Source organism: Vicugna pacos, chromosome 1, assembly GCF_048564905.1.
Source record: "Vicugna pacos chromosome 1, VicPac4, whole genome shotgun sequence".
Lineage (NCBI taxonomy): Eukaryota > Metazoa > Chordata > Mammalia > Artiodactyla > Camelidae > Vicugna > Vicugna pacos.
Window position 1 is genome coordinate 35769546 of NC_132987.1, and position 20048 is coordinate 35789593.

Sequence of the window (20048 nt, forward strand, 5' to 3'; positions counted from 1 at the left end):
GCTTGCCCTTTGATTTCAAAGAGTTATTGAGTCTATAACTGGTAGCATCGGCTCAGAATTATAAAGCACATATAAACTCCACTGAAAGTAAATATAGGGAAAAAGGAAGGGAATTTAAAAAATGTACTGATGCCCAGCAAATCTGAGTTTTGGGTCTCACGGTTTGTTTTCTTCATCCAAAGGCATATGAGCCATTAGGCTGGCCTGGATGTGTCCATCAGGGTTCCGAAGCTTTTCCCAGGAGAACATTCAAGATTCAATTATCTTTACCTTCCTCTCCCTTCTCCCCCCATCTCTTTCACATACTCCAGAACAGCCCAGCAGTAAATTTATGTTTAGCCCCTGTTTAAAATGAAAATCTTGCACAAAATTTAAGTGTTTTAGTATAAACTATTTCATATCAACAAGTTACCCCAAATCTTCAGGTAAAACATATACTCCAGAATAATGTGCCCTGCTACCTGAGACTGAATACTACGGGCCAGCCTCCTAATGGTGCGTAAAATTCCATCTGAGAAATAGTGGACAAGGACATTTCTGCTAAAAGCGGTGAAGGACCATTGCCTCTGATTCCCTATCATGTCTGAAATCGCATTTGAAATGATGGTCCTTAAGCTGTGTGTTCTCCTTGACAATGCAGCTAAAAAGGGGAACATAATAAATTATTCACACCTTATTATGCCCTAGCAATGGCTAGTGGTCGCTCAAAGAGAACTTGCATTTAAATAATAATAATGGCATAATAATTGCTTATAGGAGAAATCATGAATGAAAATTGAGTGGCAGTTCTATATTTTAGAGATTGAGGAAACCAAAATAATTACCTGTAGGTCATGGAACTGGTTACTGAACTCCTAGGGAGTCTGGTCCTCATTTAATTATTTTTGACTACTTAATGCCCAGCATATAGGAAACACTAAATAAATGCTTGTCAAATGAACGACTGGGGAAAGGAGGATTCACATCTGAGGCCACTGTGATTTCTGTTTGGGAGAACCGGAGGTTCTCAGTGACTTAGAGACAGATTTACATTAATTCAAAAAGGATTTCTGCTCAGGATCCCACTCCTCTCCCTGGAACCAGGGGCTCAGATTTCACCTTTACTGCATTTATCCATTCTGTGTCCTGTCCTGTGGCTTCTTCCTTTGCAAAGCCTTCCTATTAGTTTTTCCTGCTTTTCTCTGGCTCAGGCCTCAGTGCCTTCCCTGCTGGAGAATGATACTAGCCTTCCAGCTAGGTCTCTCTGCTTTCAGACACATCTCCCTCCAAATATCCCGGTAGGCTGTCTGTAGAGTAGTATTACTAACTCACACATCATTCATGCTACCCATGGCCTGAAAGCTTTTATCGACGGCCTGTGCCCCATCAAGTCCAGATGAACTTCTTTCATGGGCATTGAAAACCTTCCCGCTCTCACCTGACCTACCTTTTGGGGCTTATCTACAAGGGCACTGACATAAAACCTACATTCTTGACAATCTAGTTGTTTTACAACATTTCCTCATGCCTGAGGATGAGATATGAGAACATTTTGTTCAAGTGGGAGGTTACCTTTGACACTTGATGGTTATCAGCTCGAGGATGGGGGATGTGTCTTATACACCTTTGAATTTATTCCCCAACTCAGCAAATACCCCTGTGGAGAAGCCCACCAGAGGTGCTAATTTCAGCTTCTTTGTGGGTCCTATGACAGGAATAGTACAGCAGATGGGACTTGGATGTGGAGGGCTGTCCCTGATGCTGGGGCTGGGGTGAGGAGATGGGAAAAGGGGAGCAAAAGACCGAAAGTGTTGGGAAAGATTGGGATAGCTGGTGCAGAAGATGTGGTTTATCTGTTAAAACTTCCTAGAAGCATTTGCTCACTGCGGGCCATCCTGGCGTTCTCTGGTGTGGTGAAATATCAGGCTTGCAGAATGGCAGGTGATGAGAAAGAAACATTCTGCGAAGGGTTCCAACTAATGTCATAGAGAGGACCCAGGTGGGTGGAGACCCCAGTGAGAACTAGCACGCAGGCCCCCAGGCTGAAAGCTGGGATGCAGGAACCAAGCTGATGGCCAACTTCCCACACAAGGATTGCAGGAGGCGAGGGCCTCATCTCAATGCAAAAGCTGGTCTGAAAATTTTGGTACACATTAAGATACCCCAGTGTTTGAAGAAATCTGGCCATTGTTTTCGTGTGTGTGTGTGTGTGTGTGTGTGTGTGTGTATGTATGTGTGTAGGTAGTAGGCTGTGGGTGGTGCTAAGACTTCCTGCAGCCACACACCGAAGAGCCTCATGAAAGGGTCTGCTTTTTTCTTTTTCTTCTTTCAGTTGAAATCTAGTCAGTTACAATACATCAGTTTCTGGTGTGCAGCGTAATGTTTCAATCATACTTATACATACATATATTTGTTTTCATATGCTTTTTCATTATAGGTTATTACAAGATATTGACTCTAGTTCCCTGTGTGATACAGATGTCTATTTTATATATAGTAGTTAATATTTGCAAATCTCAAACTTCCAGTTTATCCATTCCCACCCCTTTCCCTCATACCCTAATAACCATAAGTATGTTTATTATGTCTGTGGTCTGTTAACTGCAGAGATATAACCTGGGTCTAGAACAGCTCTGATTTCAACTATTCTCTTAACTCTTCCCAAAATAGCATTCATATTCATTCTACTCTTTGCCTTTATATCTCGTGGTGAAAGCATAGCTCTTTTCTATCATAACACCACAGTCAGGGAACTTCCTTAAATACAAAGAGAACACTTTCTCTTTGCCTCATTGCTTCTTGAGAACTCTTTTTTGCAATTGGCCAGAGGGTCAGCCCTCAGAATCAAATCCAAAGTGAAGCTTGGCAGAGGAAGGTGGGACCTACAGGCAGAGAATTCTTTTGTTTCTGGCCATGGATTTTTCAGCACAAGAGTAAGGACCCTCAAAGTTGTACAGTAGAACAAAGGTCAGGAGATGTCAAAGGTTATCACCAGGAATAGAATATTTTCCAGCTCCAAAAATTCTTCTCAAAGCAAATATGTACGTTTGATACCTGCAAGTTTTGAATGTGCAAACATTGACTCAGGAGATGGATGAACCCATGCTCTCTCTGTTTTTTTTTCTCAAGGGTTGGGCCTATTATGACTCTGACTAAGGGTTATATATTTTTTCCTTGCCACCTGATGTATTTTCTAGAATGGGGTGCTTTCTCATTCCTTTCTCTAGAAAATATAACATCTATGGGAAATGCTAAACAGGTTTTTATCTTCCAGGGGCCCGCCTTTGACAATTCAGGTAATGGTTTAGGCTAAATAACTTGGTCTCACTCCATCAGTTCTTTAGTGACCTCAGCTGATGACTCCCAACAGGTCACCAGTGGATTTGATGGGAATTCCCAAGTTGTTTGACTCATTATTTTGAGACTGGTGGAAAAACACATAAGCAAAGAACCTTGAATGATGAAATTCCAAAAGGTTTTCAGAATTAGTTTTGGAGATAAATGTAAACTAAACTGTAAAGCAGTATACTTACATAAAATCACAAACTGTAAGGCAGTATAGAAAGTAGCTGTTCTTAAGTACGATGTGCCAAGCAAGGTATTCATGGTTGAATCATTAACATCGACCAAGATTGTCAGAGAGTACCGTGATTCAACACCACCTCAAGTTTCTACCTTTGAGGTGAAGAGCAGGCCAATAAATCATTAGGCAACCTATCTGACACCTCAATTTCATGAAAGTCTGTAAGATCATCTTCAAAAAAGTTGATTACAGGGGGAGGGTAGAGCTCAGTGGTAGAGTGCGTGCTTAGCGTGCATGAGATCCTGGGTTCAATCCCCAGTACCTCCATTAAAAAATAATAGTAAATAAAGAAAACCTAATTACCCCCAAAAAACATTTTTATAATTTTTTAAAATTAAAAAAATTTATATATGTATTTATTGAAGTATAGTCAGTTTAAAATGCTGTGTCAATGTCTGGTGTAGAGCACAATACTTCAGTCATACAGTAACATACATATATTCATTTTCATAATCTTTTTCATCATAAGTTACTACAAGAGATTGAATATAGTTCCTTGTGCTATACAGTATAAACTTGTTGTTTATCTATTTTACATATAGTAGTTAGTATCTGCAAATTTCAAACTTCCAATTTATCCCTTCCCACCCCCTTCCCCACCCCCCAACCATAAGTTTGTTTTCTATGTCTGTAAGTCTGTTTCTGTTTAGTAAATAAGTTTGTTTGTATTTTTTTCTTTAGATTCCACATATAAGTGATATCATACGGTATTTTTCTTTCTTTTCTGGCTTACTTCACTTAGAATGACAATCTCCAGGTCCATCCATGTTGCTGCAAATTGTATTATTTTGTTCTTTTTTATGGCTGAGTAGTATTCCATTGCAGAAATATACCACAACTTCTTTCTCCATTCATCTGTTGATGGACATTTAGGTTGTTTCTATGTCTTGGCTATTGTAAATAGTGCTGCTATGAACATTGGGGTGCATGTATCTTTTTGAATTTAGAAAAAAGTTAATTACATCAAGAGGCATTTTTAAATGCATAAATTTAATCTGTGATGTATCCAGTCATTGGCCCTAGGAATGGATATAGGCTATTGAGACCCACTGGAAGCTCCCCCACCCCAGTCCCTGGTGGTGCTTGCCCTCTCAGGCACCAATGGTTCTGAGCAATGTCTCTATGTGGCCCCTAATCCCTGCCAGTGGAAACCTGCATTTGAGGAAGGGTTTTCCATGAGGCCTTGATCTCCTTTATATCAGCATCTGGGGGACTCTTGTTCTAGGCTATCTCCTGCTTTATGCTTCTGGGCATGTTGCTGTCTTGAGGATCTTGGATGCAAACAAACAGGTGAAACAACCGTCCACATTCTTAATCAAATCTTACATGTGCAGGCGCAGCGCTTCACTGGGAATTGGCACGTGCCCTCTGCAGTAAGCAGTGCAGGTGGTATTAGCCCCATTTTGCAAACATGAACAAGGGACTTGCCCAGGGTGTAACTTCAGTCCTTAGTACGTCTTAATTCTTCTGATATGTAGCTCTGATTACCACTGGGAAGGTTTCACAGAACTTGGAATTCCTGGCAATAATTCTTAAAATTAATTCTTGGAATATTATTTTTGGAGTAAGCTGTGACTCTGGAAATTTTTTAGCTTAAAGAGGTTTTTCGGAAATAATGTCTCATCTATGTGATGGCCCCATGTTGCCCCCTTATGGAACTTTTGATATTTGCAAAATTCTTTACTGAGTTAGTCTTTATTAGACTGAGAGAAATAAAACAAGATTTACAAGCATTAGCTTCTCTCAGGGTAGCATGTTATCTTACCGCGTTCATATATTAAATCAACCATTACTGAAATTTTGCCAGATTTAAGGAAAATGTGATAATATGTAAATCTACAGAAAATTTTGTGAAAATTTCTAACTATATGTCTTAGCCCCTTTCCCCACATCCTCAGGACTAATCATTTAGTATACATCTTTAAAAAAAAATCTTTTCAAGTTTATTGTTTTAAATTTGTGTTGTTTTTAATTTTTTAAGATTTTCAGAGGGGTGGAATTCGGCTTGTTTGTTTGTTTATTTATTTGATGGAGGTACCGGGGACTGAACCCAGGACCTTGGGCATGCTAAACTCCTACTCTACCAGTGAACTATACCCTCCCCACTGTACACATCTTTTTAAAATGTATCTAACAAAATGGGATGGTGGTCTTAATATTTTATGAAATGTGGGGATAAGACAGCTTGTTTTAAGTTTCATATTTGTGAAATGTTTGGAAATTTGGTTAAGTTTTTTTTTTAAAGGTGAGTTCGAATGCCAGCTCTGCCCCTTGTTGACTGCATAACTTCTTATCATGACTCTTAATTTCCCTGAGCCTCAGTGTCTTTCTCTGTAAAATGGGGAGAATGGCACCATTTGTGAAGCATTTGAAGCAATTTCTGGTGCAGAGTTTCCGTGCAGGAGTAAAAGTAGTAGCTGTGGTTGAAGTAGTGGTAACCCCTGGGTGTTAGTCTCCTCCATTATTACACAGGGAGATTGTCATGCAGGAGTTCCGAGGTCCTCTCCAGTTCTTATAGCTCTGATCCTAGGTATGCAGGGTAAATGAGAAAGGAGGAAGCACTGAGACCCGTGTTTTCCTTTCCTCCCATCTGGGAAGGCCCTTCCCTTTCCACCATGCCTGGGAGGAGCAGGAATTTCAGTTAATTGGCCAGGAAGGGCTCCTGCTGTGGCTGCTGTTTCTGAGCACTGAAGGGATTTAGGTGCAATGAGGGTGACTTCTGAAACTAGACCCCCACCTGGTGGGTCAAACCACCCTGTCCCTAGGACCACGCTCCTCAGATGCGTCACCCATTGAGGAAAGCCCTGGCAGGTAAGTGGGAGTGGAGTGTAGGCAGTGACAGCGGTTGCAGGGAGGTTGGTAGGACACTCATTGGTGTCTACGAGGGAGTGGAGGGAGGCACACCGAAGGGACTGATGATGGAAGTTCTGCCTGTTGTTCCCAAGTCTCAACTTCACCATTGTTGAAAATAAACAAAGCCAGATGCGAGGTAAAGCAGTGAAAACAGACTTGATTCTGTAACTACTGAGAGGTGGGGAAAGAGCTGAGCTCCATTCTGATTTGTGTAGAGGCAACTGGGCATTTTAAAGGGAAAGTAGGGAGGGGCGAGAGTGGGGTATCAGAAGATTGGTAAGAAGTGGAGCCGTCAGTGCCTGACATTGGGACTCTATCCTCCTGCAGACACTGGGGAACAGAGGCCCTATATCTGAAGGTAACATTTCAAAGGTATGGCTCTGGGGTCTTGAGAAAGACACTCCTGTGCTGTAGGAGACCCACATGCATCTCACAGGGACAGAGGGAGGCATCATGATGGAAAGCTCTTTTAAGAAAACACTCTAAGAAAGGGAGGTTGGGGCCTATTCTCAGGTGTTGGCTAGGAAAAATTACTATTTTCCTAGCCTCATCTGTTTTCTCAGGCAGGCATCTTTATGGGGGGGGGGCTGGGATCTCCCAGGGACTAGCCTCATGCTAGAGTTTGCTTTCTCATCGTGCAGAGGTTGGAGTGTAATTCTTACCACGAGGCCTTCTCTGACCAATAGAAGCCCTCGCGGGTCTCCATCTGTGGCTTTGGGGACCTTTGGAAACCAGAGCCTTAGAGGTTCGTCTACTCACTCCACAAGGATGAGTTGGGAGCCTTCTGCATGCTGGGCGTGGTTCAAGAGTTAGGAGTCTTCGGATTGTTTCTTTCTCTGGTTGTTTTAGTTGGGTTAGTTTTACCTTAACTAAATAGCTTCATTGAGATTAGAGACACTCTCTCATTCTTGTCTCCCACATGGTATATAATTCAGTAGAGCCCAATAAATAGTCAACTGAATTTATTAAATATAATTGAGCCACACAGAATAAATCAAGAAGATAAAGAAAAATGCTTTGAAACAGAAGTTGAGTAGTTTGACTATTAAGTGGAGAAGAAAAAGAAAATGACAATGTTGAAAGGATAAAAGAGATTACTGTACTACCCTTTTTGACATGAAGAAGAAACTGAAATTCACTCTGAAGGCCACACTAACTTCCCTTATATTTCTGAAATACTCTAAAAGATATTTGCTATTTGCTTCCTTAATTACAAGGAAGGAATGAATCTCTGAGATACATTGTGTAGGTGACATTGAAAGTACATTCATGTGTGTGATTTAACATTGCTGAAATTAGTAAAAATTTCTCCTAGTTTAACATTTATCTAAACCCTAAGAATAGGTACAGAGAAATTTATTCCTTCTAGATGCTAAGAATATTCTCAGATCTTGCCAGCTCTGCAGCAAACAGAGTGGGTGGTTCTTGGATGGCAGGTTTCTCTGGAGGGAGGCCAGGCTGCAGTTGGCTGTGTTGTAATGTTTTCATCCGAGGTATTGGCATGAAGTCTTCCACCACTGTTTCTAAAGGAAGGTCATGGTTGGGTAAGGGTCAGGGCTGGCACAGAACTGAGAGAGATGGGGCTACTTTTACAAAGATGCATGCATTGTATCCAGTGCCCTTGTAGCCTCAACATGTCTTCTATTTCAGTGGTCTCAGCTGGGGTGCTTTTGCCTCCCATGGGACATCGAGCCATATCTGGAGACATTTTTGATAGTCATAATTGGGGGACTTGCTATTGGCATCTACTAGGTAGAGGACAGGGATGCTGCTGTACACCCTACAATGCACAGGACAGCCCCTCACAACAAAGAATCATCCACCCCCAGATGTCCAGAGTGCCAGAATGGAGAAACCCCATTCTATACTGTAAGACAAGGAAACCAGTTTCTTGCTTAACTGTGTCAACTAACATCTTACTACTCCAAGTGTGGTCCCCAGATGACATCAGCATCACCTGGAAGTTTGTGAGAAAGACAGACTCTCAGGATCTACTCCAGACACACTGGAGTAGAATCTGCACTTTCATCAGATCCCCAGGTGGTTTCTATGCATGTTTAGTTTTTTAAAATTATTTTTTATTGAAGTGTAGTCGATTTACAATGTTAGTTTCAGGTGTACAGCAAAGCGATTCAGTGATATATATATATATATATATATATATATATATATATATAAAATTTAAATTTCTTTTCCATTACAACTCATTACAAGAAATTGAATACAGTTCCCTGTGCTAAAAACTAAGTCCTTGTTGTTTATCTATTTTATATATAGTAGTGTGATATGCATGCTTAATTTTGAGAAGCATGACTAACACTCTGAGAAGCCCAGAGCACAAGGCAGTGTGGTAGGTGCTTCAGGGTAACCAGGTCAAGAAGAGACCAAGTCCTGGCTCTGTCCAGGTAATATCTTTAAATGTACAAAAACTTACTTCTCCATCTATTTTTGTTTTTCATTTTCCTTTAAGTATCATTCATTTCTTTGCTCCTTTTATCCTTTCTTCCTTCTTTTTCTAGTTACTCTGCTTCACTGAAGATGCATCCATTTGTCTTTATCCCATATGTGTATATTGCCTTTTCTAGGTCTTTAATTTTGAGCCTCTTGATACTGCAAAGGAAAAAAAAGGAGGGGAGACACTTATCTCTTTAATTAAAGAAAATTGGCCTAGAGGGGAGAAATGAGTAGAATCTGGAAGGACAGCCATACTTTCTGAAAACTGATATAACACAATTAAATTCAACCTTCTTGCACTGAGCCTTTGGTGGTAAGATATTAAAAAGGAAAGCAGTAAAGCTTATCCAGTACTAATTTAATCAGAAGCCAGTGCAATCAGTCTCTTTGATATACCTTTTGTCAACACAACTTTAGGTTTTGAATAGACAACCTAAAACTCTGGAAATTTATAGTGACCTATCAGCAAAATTCCTGCTGAACCTAGGAATAGCAATAGGTCTGATGGAAAAATAAGATTTAGTCTGCATACCATGCCAGCATACCATAACATTATGGAGGTTTTTAGATAGATTATTTAGAAATTCTCTCTCTCCTTTAAGCTTTTGCCTCTGTCAAGTTCACCATCAATTAGCTCCATGTTTCTCTCCAGGAAGTATGAGCTAAAAATTTAAACCATTAAAGCAAACTTCAACTAGACAAACATTTCTAAGCACCTAGTGTTTACAAGAACTGGAATAAGAATTATGAAAGATTAAAAAGTTAGGATTAACAATCTCTGCCCTAGTTTATAATCTGGTGTGTGTGTGTGTGTGTGTATGTGCGTGACGGGGTGGATAAGTATATGCAGAAGTTTGTTCACAGTAAGTATATTAACACACAAATCAACCAAAAGCTGGAGGAGTCTATAGAGAAATATGCGTGCTTAGTGTTTCTCTGTTATTAAAAAGTGGATTTTGAAATTAAAAAAATGAAAACAATGACTGAAGATGTTCCAGCTCCTTAAGCACTGTTGTTTTCTCAGTGACATTTTATATCCTGGTTAGCAATTGTGTTAAGTTTCAGGGAAGTTTAACTAAGGAGCTTAAGTAGATCTGATAGTCTCAGAAAATTACTGCTCCTATTTATGCCTGTTCCCCCCCCATTTTTTCATAGCTATATTTTTAAACACTTCTCCATAACTCTCCCCCTTCCCTTAAAACTACAATTGTACTAAAGCAGAGACTTATTCTTTTGATTGGGAACCTAAGTCATACATGGAAGATGATGAAAATATTTTGTAAATATTGAAGAAAACCTACTAAAAACAATCTGTAATGGACTTTTTCATCAATTTAATTGAATAAAATTCATCTTGCTTAGGAGTGACTTTTTAAAAATAATGCCTGTAACAGTCATTGTGCAATTTTTTTCACTTGGCATCTAGTTCAGACTTTAATAATGGGGCTCTAGAAGTGATCAGCTTTTCTCTGGGTACTAATCAATATTGAAAAGAGCATATACCATCTGAAATAACAAGAAATGAGGAAGTTAGTCTTTCCTCCCATACCCCATGACTTTGCAAATGACTCTTTGTGCCAAAAATTACATCAGTATTTGGACTGAATTCCTAAAGTAAATCAAATGATGTTGAATCATACTAAAGCTTCATTCCATTAGGCAATCACACGGGAAGGTTAATTTTTAAAATAAAGTTAGAGAAAACTGGTTGTAGATGATAAGTTTCATAGGGCGGTGCTCATCTTTTGAAACTGGCAGGTGTGTCCTCACCATGTAGTATTGATCATTAATCTTAATTTTACTAAGATCACTAGTAATTATGGGTGTACATTCATCGCCGTATAAAACAAGTCTACTTTGTTAATAAGCTGGCCTTGATTTTTCCAAAAATACTTTTATTTGCCCCAAATGTCATGAGTCATGTTTCTCTGTAAATGGAATCCTGTGTTTGCTTCTTCACACATGACTTTCCTGCAGTCATTCTCTCCCATATTCTCATAGCCGCTTTGGACTTGATGTCAGATCTTGGAGAACTGGTTAGGTGGGTTTTTTGTTTAATGAGATAATGAAAATTTCTCTTTGGAACAAAGGTGAACTGGCAAGTTAGGAAGCTAAATGTACACTGGCAAGTTAGGAAGCTGAAAGCTAGTGAAGAAACTCTTGAATTCAAAAATTCTGCTTCTGAGAAAACAGATGTCAAGGAGTCAGTCATATTTTGTAAAATATTGAACAGATGGATTTTGTTTTGTCTTTCACCCTTAAGCTGATATTCCACCAGGTGTATCCTGGTCGGAACAGAAGATAAAGAGGAGAGCCCATCCTCGTGCTAGGAAGGATGTACCAGAGGCAGAGGGAGCACCTGGTGACAAAGTGTCTGTGTGACCCAAAGTGCTGAGTGTGGAGACATTTTAGGTAGAGTGAGGGCAGAGGTGGAAGAAAACTAGCTTTTGGCCCATTTCTTCTTTTTTATTTTACTTATTTATTTATTTTTGCAGGGGGGAGGGAGGTAATTAGGTTTATCTCTTTATTTACTTTTAGATGAGGTCCTGGGGATTGAACCCAAGACCTTGTGCATGCTAAAGTATGCACTCTACCACTTGAGCTATACCCTCCCCACCATCTTTCCTTGAGACAAGGAGCTGTCACAGATTGATTCTTCCCATTACCGTATGGGCAGCTACAGGGACAGCTCATGGAGTGAGGGCCTGGTTCTCCAGACTATCCCTTTCTAGAATTTTCTATGAATGCTATAGAGAACTGTCTGGATTACTGAAGGCCCCAGTGGTGAACTTAATGGGAGGGTGTTGAAGTGGTAGGGGCAAAGGGACACCTAGCAAGGTAGGGTGGCCCCCCTGGGCTGGAGGTAGAATGGAAGTTGAAGGTCAGACCTCGTCAGACCCAGCTGAGAAAGACCTGACAGTTCCTCTGGCCCAGTAGACGCCAGATGGGGCTCCACTGACCAGGAACAGGAGATGGAATGCAGGGATGGTGAGTAGGTGTCTGGGTCCCCACCAGCATTCGCGAGCTGCTGTCTTGAAGAAGAGCAGGGGATGGGGAGGGAGTTTAATATACTCAGGCTTCTGAGTTACCCAAAGACGCTATTTATGTAATGGTGTTTACCAGTTGAATTACATTTGTGTTTTTCTCTCTTAGAGGGGTGGGGGCCCACAAGCAATGTCAACAACTACAGAACATAAATCAGCAGTGGGATTTCTGGGCACAACCAGGTGCAGGATGGTGGACTTTACACGGCTGCCATCCAGTCTGGGCTCCCAGTCCTGGGGCCTATTCATGTAATTTACATAACTCGAATATTTTCAGAGCTTCAAGAATTTTTAATTGTGAAATTATACAGTAAATTTAGGGTAGTAGACAAGACTTTGATAATGGTATGATTGCAGTGTTTGAGCTTTTTGCTTTGAGGAGGTCTGCTCTGTGACCTTGGGGAGTGCAGCCTCCTGTGGTGAGAAGGGAGGCTAGGGGGTTCGGTGTTTCCTACATGAGCCTTGAGAAGATGAGCTGGAGAAGGCTGCATGGGTGTTGTCTTCTTTTTTTTTAATTGAAATATAGTTGGTTTTCAATATTGTATTAATTTCTGGTATACAGCACAGTGGTTCAGTTACACACACACATACACACACACACACACACACATATATATATATATGTATGTATGTATATATATATTCCTTTTCATATTCTGGCATCTCGTTCTTCTGCAATGCTCTTGTTGTCCACCTCCAAGTTGACTCTCCTCTCTCCTTTCATATTCAGTGGGTCCTTTATCCCTGGTTGGAACAGCGAGATGGGCAGGTTGGGCCCAGGGACCCCAGACCCCAAGGACCTCTCAGATGAACTTTCTACCACTCAGATAACTGTAGCCACCCCAGATGAGAGCATGAAGCCACTTCCCATGAGGAGGGTACATTTCTTCCTTAACGCCTGCCCAAGAGTCAAAGCAATAGGGTGATCAAAGTCTGACCAAGCAGTTTTGTTTTGTTCACTTTAGTTTATTCCTCAGTGCTGCACTGGAGAGGAACGTTCCTTGTTTTTTAGGGAACTATCCCTTCTCCCTCCTTTTAAGTGATTTTGACTAATCTGATCTTCACTGTCAAGTATGAGAATGAACGTACACACCTCCATTGGGAAATTTCAAGTTATATTAATCTTGTAGGAGATTATTCATGAATTTGTGCTACTCAGATGTCACACCCTTCTATTTTTCCCATGAAAGACACGTGATGTGGAGTGAGTGGTTTGTAGGCCCAAAGTAACCCATTTTATTAACTAAATGTTGCTAATTGAACAGATTAAAAGAAGAGATTTAGATAGAAAGAAAAATGCTCCTTTGAAAACCCATGGTGGGAGGAATCACTGATGCTGGCCCGGATGGCAGTGGAAATGGATATATTTTTAATATGCCTTTTTAACAATACATGTTGTGGATGAAGATAATAGAACACAAAGAAACAATACAAGTTCTTGAGACTGTGATCTTCAGTTAGTGTGAAGGAGCTATGAAGATGGTGGAGGAAATTCCTTCGGGCACAGTTAGACAGAAAGGCTCATTTTGTGTGTGAGTAATTCCTCCCCATAGAATCATCTGTCCTTCAGCAAAAACTCAAGAACTGACTTCTTTCATAATTCGAGGCAAGAAGGAGTGGATAAAATTTTGAGGAAGTTAATCAATTCATAATATGTTGTCAATAAAGAAATGAGATGTAGGAAAGTTTGTTCCATTGTGTAAATTTTTTTTCTTGTAGTTGATGTGGAAATTTTAAAAAAATGAAGTATAGTTGATGTACAATATTATATAAATTATAGGTGTAGAATATAATGATATACAACTTTTAAAGGTTAATTCTGTTTATAGTTATTATAAAATATTGGCTATATTCTCAATGTTGTATGCTCTATCCTTGTAGGTTATTTTATGCCTAATAGCTTGTACCTGTTAATCCATGCCCCTATGTTGCCCCTCTCCCTTCTGTGTCCCCATTGGTAACCACTAATTTGTTCTCTATATCTGTGATTCTTCTGCTTTTTTGTTATATTCTTTACTAGTGTGTTGTATTTTTTAGAATCCATATGAGTGATATCATACAGTATTTGTCTTTCTCTGTCTGATTTATTTCACTTAGCATACTGTCCTCCAAGTCCATCTATGTTGCTACAAATGGCAAAATTTTATTCTTTTTTATGGCCGAGTAATATTCCATTGTATATACATACCACAATACATACCACATCTTCTTTATCTGTTCATCTGTTGATAGACACTTAGATTGCTTCCATATCTTAGCAATTATAAATAATGCTGCTATAAACATTGAGGTGAATGTATCTTTTCAATTAGTGTTTTTTCCCCCCAGTATATACCCAGGAGTGGAATTAAGTCATATGGTACTTCCATTTTTAGTTTTTTGAGAAACTTCCATACTGTTTTGCTCAGTGGAAATTACATTCCCACCAATAGTATGTGAGGGTTCCCTTTTCTCTCATTGTGAAATAATTTTTACGTGCTAACTGAGTGCTTAGCACATAGTATTTATTGAACAAATAATTGAATTATGTTCATAGCATACAAGAAAGTAAGTTTCCTAAAACCAACACTCAACAGCCACGTGATCCCAGGGCTACTAACTGACCCCAATTCCGCTGTATCCACTATGTCATGCCACCTCCCCTGATTAAGCAAGGATGTACATTGGATGTATGAGTGGCCCTCTGTATCTGTTGGTTCTGCATCCTCAGGTTCTACATCCATTGATTCAACCAACAGCAGATTGAAAATATTGGGAAAAAATTTTCAGAAAGTTCCAAAAAGCAAAACTTGAATTTTCTGTGAGCCAGCAACTATTTACATAGCATTTATGTTGTATTAGGTATTATAAGTAGTCTAGAGATGACTTAAAGTATATGGGAGGATGTGTAAAGTATACAGGAGAGTATATGCAAATTTAGCACTATTTTATATAATGAACTTGAGCATCCATGGATTTTGGTGTCAGCAGGGGTCCCCCCCACAGATGCCAAGGGACAGCTGTATTATGGTTTGGTGTGTGTTGCCAACAATGAAAATGTTGGGGGTAGAGTTGCCAAATGAAATATAGGATATCCAGTTAAATTCCAATTTCAGATAAACATCAAGCATTTTTTCAGTATAAGGGTGTCTTAAATATTATCATGTGGTTCCTGCCAGCTCCGGTGCTTCATTCTTTCTCTTCTGTCTTCATTCTCATTAGTTCCTTCACTCGGCATATGCTTGACTAGGCAGTTTCTCTGTGTGCTGTGTTCCTGGTGTTGGGGGGAAGAGGTGGCAAAACGGATGTTTGCTTCATGGAGGAGAAGTGAATCAGATAAAGAAATACCTCACAGACTTTCAGAAATGGCGAGGGCATCCCAGCAAAGCAAAGGAAATGAAGGGATGATGGACACAGTGGAGACTGCATGGTTAAGTCTGTGTTCAGGAAAGACATCTCTGAGATGGTGATGTGTGATTAAAGGACACAATGATGTACAAATGTGAGTCACATAGAGATCTCGGACAAAACTGCCTGATCAGAGAGGACAGCAAGTATGCCGGGAATCTAATACCATTTAGAAAGGTTTAGGTTTTACTCTAAGAAATTGAATATAGTTCCCTGTGCTATACAATAGGCCCTTGTTGTTTCTGTATTTTATGTATTTTATGTGTGTCTGTTAATCCCCAACCCCTGATTTACTCCTCCCCACCCTTTCCCCTTTGGTAATCATAGTTTGTTTTCTATGTCCATGAGCTTATTTTTTGGTTTGTATATAGAATTTGTATCATTTTTTAAAAGATTCCACATGTAAGTGATATCATATGATAGTTGTCTTTCTCTTTCTGACTTATTTCACTCAATGTGATAATCTCTAGGTCCATCCATGTTGCTGCAAATGGCATTATTTCATTCTTTTTTATGGCTGAGTAGTATTCCAGTGTATATATATGACACATCTTTATCTAGTCATCTGTCGATGGACATTTAGGTTATTTCCATGTCTTGGCTATTGTAAATAGTGCTGCTATGAACATTGGGGTGCATGTGTCTTTTTGAATTACAGTTTTCTCCAGATGTATGCCCAGGAGTGGAATTGCTGGATAAGGTAACTCTATTTTTAGTTTTTTAAGGAAACTTCATACTGTTGTCCATAGTGGCTGCACCAAATTTCATTCCCACTAATAGTGTAGGAGATTTCCCTTTTTTCCATACCCTCTCCAGCATCTATTATTTATAGACTTTTTAATGATGGCCATTCTGACTGGTGTGAGGTGATATCTCATTGTAGTTTTTAAATTTTTATTTTATTTTTTGTATGTAGATATTTATTGAAGTATCATCAGTTTACAATGTTGTGTCAATTTCTGGTGTACAGTAATGCTTCAGTCATAAATGAACATACATATATTCTTTTTTACATTCTTTTTCACTGTGAGTTACTACAAGATATTGAATATAGTTCCTTGTGCTATACAGTATGAACTTGTTTATCTATTTTGTATATATTAGTTAGTATCTGCAAATCTCGAACTCACAATTTATCCCTTCCCACCTCATTGTAGTTTTGATTCACAATTCTCTAATAATTAGCAATATTGAGCATCTTTTCATGTGCCTGTTGGCCATCCATATGTCTTCTTTGAAGAAATATCTATTTAAGTCTTCTGCCCATTTTTTAATTGGGTTGTTTGGGGTTTTTTGATATTAAGCTGTATGAGCTGTTTGTATATTTTAGTAATCAGTCCCTTGTCGGTTGTGTCATTTGCAAACATTTTCTCCCATTCTGTGGATTGTCTTTTTCTTTTGTTTATGGTTTCCATCTATCATTTCTCCTATCTTTTGAAAACCCTCTCTTGACCTCATGTCATTCTCTAGCTATTGCTTCCTTTCTGGGTCCCCCTTTCTATCAAAATTCCTTGAATTAACTGTTTACACTTGCTGGCTCCTGTATCACGTTTTATCTCTGTGATCCTCTCTGATCAGGCTTCTGAGCTCCTTAAGCTCTCTGCTCAGACATTAAAGCGTGTGTGGTCTCCAATGGCCACTATTTAAAATAGTATCTCTGTGGCCCCAGTGTGTTCTGTCTCCCTTCCAGCCTTATCTTCCTCTCAGCACCTGTAACCTTCTCGTGTGCATGGATAACATGAGATGTGTTGGTATATGCTCCTTGCCCCGCCTCTCCAGCGTGTAATCTCCTTGAGGTCAGGGATCTGTATTTTCTTCATTACTGTATTTGTAGGCCCCAGAAGAATGCTCTGCAAATACAGGTGACCAACAAATATTTATTGAATGAAAAAAATCATGCTTTATCATTTAGTACACAATCAGCCAATAAGATAAAATATTTGGAATCATGAATTAATCTAGTTGCCTTTCAAGAAGCTTTGCAGGAGTCAATTGCTTTTCCTAAATTTATACAAGCGGTTTATGAAGTTTCAATTATGAACCATACTGTAAACACAAATCTATAGTAATGCTAGTTTCAGTAAATCTATGTAATAATGAACGCTAATAAAGGGATAGATTTTGTGTGAAGCACTGATTATGATAATGATGACGGAAATTCCATTTGTACGTTTTCTTGTGTTGAAACAAATTACATAGAACAATTTTAAATAGTTATTTTAATATAATAATGTGTTTTTTACATACTGAAGTATTTATAACTCTTTACTCCTTGCAAGTATTTTTCAGAAAAATACTTCCTAGGGAACACAAATTGAGCAGTCTCTGTGCTGCAGAAGCCAGAGAATATTAGATGAGCTAATGTTGCCCTCTAGTGGAAAATATGAGACATGCAATGGTGGAATCTGATGCTCATAAAAGACTATTATTCTAGTCCGGGGAATGTCTAGGGATTGAATACTTCCAATTTATCACTTGCTTTTATAGTGTTGAGTTAAAATTTTTAATTTAATATTTAAAATCTTAATTATATTATAGACTCGAATAAGCAGTGTGCAAAAAACATACATGACCAATTGACTTTTAAAAAAAATTGTTCATATTAAGCAATCAAAAAAACATAGATTGAGAGAGGTATACCTTTTTATCATCAAGTCAGTAAAAAGTTTGAAAAGGAAAGTGAAGGTGTGAGCAAAGAGGTATTTACATTGTTGGTAAGAGCATGATTGTTACTGGTTCTTAATCTGGAATCCCTTTTTTGAGGAGAGGTTCCCTAAAATTGTATAAAGATCTTTGTGTCTATTTGTCTTTTTTTCTGAGGAGAGGTGAAAGTTCCATTAGATTCTCAAAGCCCACACTCCCAAATGTTAACACGTTTGAATTATTTCTGGGGTTACCTTGGGGGCGGGAATTGGCAATCTGTGCCAATAAAAAGTTCTCGGGTATGTTCATTCCATCATTGTTGTAACATTTCACAGCTGCAAACCACCTAAATGCTCTACAGTAGGGAAGTTTCAAATTAATCACCTTCCAGCCCTAGGAGGGTGTCACTATGGCTATTAGCAATCTAGCTATAGAATTAGTGATTCTCTCACTAGTTAATTTTATTAGTAAGGGAACTAGTGAGGCAAGCTGGGAAGGGAAGGAACAATTCCTGAACCTGATTTTTATTTTTTTAAACGCTAGTCACCAAACAGAATTTCTGCAGTACAATGGCACCATTGAAAGACTTGATTAAGTCCATCTTTCCATTCGATATTGTGTTTTAGGCACAAACCTGCCTTCTTGATCCTCAGCAGAGGTGGGGGTGGGCAGGGGGCACATAATAGTATTGTGAGAACTGTGCTTTGCTTGTAGAGATAATATTCCTACTAAAGAGGAATTTTGACTCTGGAACACAGTGAGTGCAGCAGTTACAATGAATGAAACAGCTACTAATAGGGCAGGATCTTCAAGACACAAGGTAAAGAGAAAAGAAGAGGCCAGGAGCTGGACAGTCCTGCTATTTTTGGTGTGAGTTTACATATGTCTTTGTTTTTGATTGTGGAGACTAACAACCCTGGCAGCCTCCAGGGAGGGGAAGTGAGTGGCTGGAGGTACAGAGGGAGATTTTATTTTTATGGTGAAGTTTTGTGCATCTTGGTCTCCACCATTGAAAAAAATTCCACCTACAGATCACTTTATCAAATTACAGAAACAGAAAACCACAATAAAAAAATCTGTCCAAAGAAAATTTTGTCACAGCAAAAATGCTCCCAGGCCTCAGAGTTTGGCTCTGTTGCTTTGAGCAACATAAAAATGTTTATGTAGTTAGTTGAAACCCACCCTTAGGCTTTTGGTCAAGTGGTGCCATTTTAAAAATTTCCTGTCGCAGGGTTTCTGAAATCTCGTCTGATCAATTAAATGACTTTAAGCTGAATGATTAATAGATGAAATAATGTAATAGATGAAAGTAAACAATACATTTAAGACATTGGTGGTGGGGTTTCTACTTTAAAAAATAATTTAGATAAAATCCTGTAAAGATTCACTGTTCCGTGGGAAGAGAATAGCCTTTCTCTCATACACATAAAGTTACACATTTCATGCTCCAGGGCAGATGGCTTGTAATATAGAAAGGCTGACAATCAGTTATAATTAGGTCCTTCTTGTTTCCTTTGGAGTTTGAAGTCCAGAAGGCTTATGGAAATGGTGAGAGTCTTATAGCCTATTATGGGTTGAATTGATCACCCCTTTTGCCCCAATTCATATGTTGAAGTCCTAACCATCCCCCACCTCCAAGAACGTGACCTTACTTGGAAAACATGTCCTTGCAGATGTAATTAGTTAGATGAGATCATACTGCAGTAGAGTGGGCTTTAACCCAATAATACTAGTATCCTTATGAAAACGGGGAAATTGGACACAGACATGCACATAGGAAGAACACCATGTGAAGATAATTGCAGAGATTGGGGTGGTGATTCTGCAGTCCAAGGAATGCCAAAGATTGCTAGCAAAAAACACTGGAAGCTAGGGAGAGGCAAGAAACAGATTCTTCCTCCCAGCCCTTAGAAGGAACCAACCCCACCGACACCTTGATCTTGAACTTCTAGCCTCCAGAATTGTGAGTTCTGGAGAAACAGGAAGTTCTGTTTAAGCCACGCTAGCAAACAAATATACCTCCTAATCCAAATGAAACCAAGCAGCAAAATAATCCTGGAAAAGAGAAGTCAGACCAGTCTAGAGTGGCCTTTTAAAAATTTATA

At 39.2% G+C, this 20048-nt stretch overlaps 1 protein-coding gene across 4 annotated transcripts in view; it reads left to right on the top strand.

Annotated features, from left to right (window-relative positions):
- The window catches only part of OTOL1 (otolin 1), a 164044-nt gene that overhangs the window by 93460 nt on the left and 50536 nt on the right, over positions 1–20048 (top strand). The gene's annotated exons all lie outside the window — the stretch shown is intronic.